General features: G+C 39.5%; 2 pseudogenes; both read left to right on the forward strand.

Moving 5' to 3' along the window:
- LOC100962446 overlaps positions 1-802 on the forward strand; it is a 6,875-nt pseudogene extending 6,073 nt beyond the window's left edge.
- Positions 803-2,063: 1,261 nt separating this feature from the next.
- Positions 2,064-2,835, forward strand: LOC111722475 (annotated as a pseudogene).
- The last annotated feature ends 138 nt before the right edge of the window (positions 2,836-2,973 follow it).

The following is a 2,973-nucleotide window of genomic DNA, read 5'->3' on the forward strand; positions in this document are numbered from 1 at the left end:
GCCATGGCACTTTACCCAGGGGGATAGCTTGAGGCTGTCTCAAAAAATAAAATAAAATAAAATAAAATTGATAGAAAGAAAACTAATACATAAGATTTGAGAAAGAAAGAAAGAAAGAAAAATCAAAAGCTACAACTGGAACTCAACAAAGAAAGATAAAAATTCAACCAGATGGGAGTGGAACATCAGAAGGAACTGAATGATAAGCAAGTGCGATTGGTAGAAGAATGTACACATGGGAATGAGCTTCAGATGCAGGTGGCTGGCAAAGAGACTGATATCCAGCAATTACCTGCTAAACTTTTGGACCTTTCAGATTCTACAAGTGTTGCTAGTTTTCCTAGTGCTGATGAAACTGATGGAAACCTCCCAGAATCAAGAATTGAAGGTTGGGTTTCCAGACCAAATAGAGGAAATATCAAATGATATGGCTGAAAAAAAAACAGTATGTTGTAGTTAGCAGCAAAAAAACTCTTGTTCTACAATGATGAACAAGATAAGGAACAATCCAATCTATCTATGGTATTGGACATAGATAAATCGTCTCATGTTCAACCTGTAACCCAAGGAGATGTGTATAGAGCTGAAACTAAAGAAATTTGTAATATATTCCAGCCATTATATGCAAATGAACGTAAATGTAGAAAAGATGTAGAGATGGAACCAGTACAATGAGCAGAGAAAACTAATTTCCCAAATTACAAAGGCCATGAGTTCGTTCCTACCTTCTACCACTTTACTGCCAATTGTGAGGCCTGTGCCAAACCTCTCTGGCATGTTTTTAAGCCACCTCTAGCGCTAGAGTATCGAAGATGCCATATAAAGTGCCACAGAAATCACTTAGATAAAAGAAGAAGACTTAATTTCTTCATGTAAAGTAAGTTATGACATAACATCAGCAAGAGATATGCTGCTGTAAGCATGTTCTCAGATGAACAAAAAAAAAAAAAAGGATAACTCATTTAGTAAAGAAAATCCCTAAGAATCCACCATCTGGTTTTGTTCATGACTCCCTCTAACTCTTTCCACAAGATCCCACTGCAAATCAGTCTTTCCAGGATGTGGTCAAAACTATAGCTGGCAACTTAGTGCTTGTGGAATCGTGTGGAAAGCTACCTGAAAAACCAGGCTTCTTTAACCATGCAGAGCAGACAGGCTATTTCTTTGACCCAAATTTCACAGGCTTCAGGGTTAAAATTGCTGTTATTGTGTTCTTGCTTTGGCACGACACTGAGGGTTTTTTATTGCAGGTATATATATACACACACACACACACTTAAAAACATCAAGAGCTAACAAGATAATGAGGAGTTGCTGTGGTGAGGTTTAAGCATGGACATGATTTTAAAGAGGTGACCCAGAAACTAGAGGCTGCAGTTGCCCTGGAAGCTTTTGCAAACTGGAACACAGCTGAGAGAACAAGCTCACTTTTGGTGGCTTTGCATAGCTGGAGACAAAAATCAGAGTCCAGGGCCTACCTAGAGTGGAGGATGGATAAACCTCTCCCGCACTGGGCTCAGTCCCCAAGCCTGCACTCCAGAAGTAAAGGTGAACTGAAAGTCAACCAGTTCCTACCAGAATGATAGTCCAGCTTTGAGTCATCTCCTAGATGATTCAAAAAACATCATGCCTCAGAAAACATCATGCCCCAAGTATGATCTAAGATGATCTCAGTCTGCTAATCCCTCTAGGCACCTGGCAGAAACAATAGAAAATTCTCTTTGGTGAATGAGAAAATCATCCCACTTCAGATTATTTCCACAGATAATTTCAGAAACACAATAATTAACATACAAAAATAACCAGACACATGAGGAAGAAAAGATTCCTTCAGCTAAAACCATCAGAAGTAACAGCCAACAGAAATAAAGCCAAAGGAACTCCAGACTATAAGTTACATCTGCTATGTAAGGTTAAATGCCAAAATTGAAAATTTCACCAGGGAACTAGAAATTCCATAAATTATATAGCATATGTCAAAAAGGAATAAGTAGAAATTCTATAACTCAAAATTCAAACTAGCTCTTTTTCATGGCACCTCAGAGTCGTTCAGATACTTCAGGATGAAGCTGAACATCTCCTTCCCAGCCAACTGGCTTCTGGAAACTCATTGATGTGGACTATGAATGCAAACTTCGTACTTTCTGTGAGAAGCGGACAGCCACAGAAGTTGCTACTGACACACTGGGTGAAGAATGGAAGGGGGGTCATGTGGTCTGAATCAGTGGTGGAAATGACAAACAAGTTTTCCCCAGGAAGTGGGGTGTCTTGACCCATGGCCGGGTCTGCCTGCTGCTGAGTAAGGGGCATTCCTGTTATAGACCAAGGAGAACTGGTGAAAGGAAGTGCATTTCTGTTCAGGGTTGGATGCCAATCTGAGTGTTCTCAACTTTGTTATTGTAAAAAAAAGGAGAGAAGGATGTCCCTGGACTGACTGACACTACAGTACTTCAGCATCTGGGGCCCAAACAAGCAAGCAGAATCTGCAAACTTTTCAGTCTGTCTAAAGAAGATGATGTTCGCCAATATGTTATAAGAAAGCTCTTAAACTAAGAAGGTGAGAAACCTAGGACCAAAGCACCCGAGATTCAGCGTCTTGTAACTCCACGTGTCATGCAACATAAACGCTGGCATATTGCTCTGAAGAAACAGCGTACTAAGAAAAATAAGGAAGAGGCTGCCAAACATGCTAAATTTTTGTCCAAGAGAATGAAAGAGGCCAAAGAAGAGTGCCAGGAACAGTTTGCCAAGAGACGCAGCCTGTCCTCTCTGAGAGCTTCCACTTCTAAGTCTGAATCCAGTCAAAAATAAGATTTTTTGAGTAATGAATAAATGGGATCATATCTCCAAAAAAAAAAATTCAAACTAAAATTATAAACTCAATGGATAGGTTTAACAGCAGATTTGACATGGCTAAAAAATGTACTAGAGAACTGGAAAACTGGAAGAAATGATCCAGAAAGAAAAAAAAAA

The sequence above is a fragment of the Otolemur garnettii genome, unplaced genomic scaffold, assembly GCF_000181295.1.
Source record: "Otolemur garnettii isolate 467f Iridium unplaced genomic scaffold, OtoGar3 scaffold00261, whole genome shotgun sequence".
Classification (NCBI taxonomy): Eukaryota; Metazoa; Chordata; class Mammalia; order Primates; family Galagidae; genus Otolemur; species Otolemur garnettii.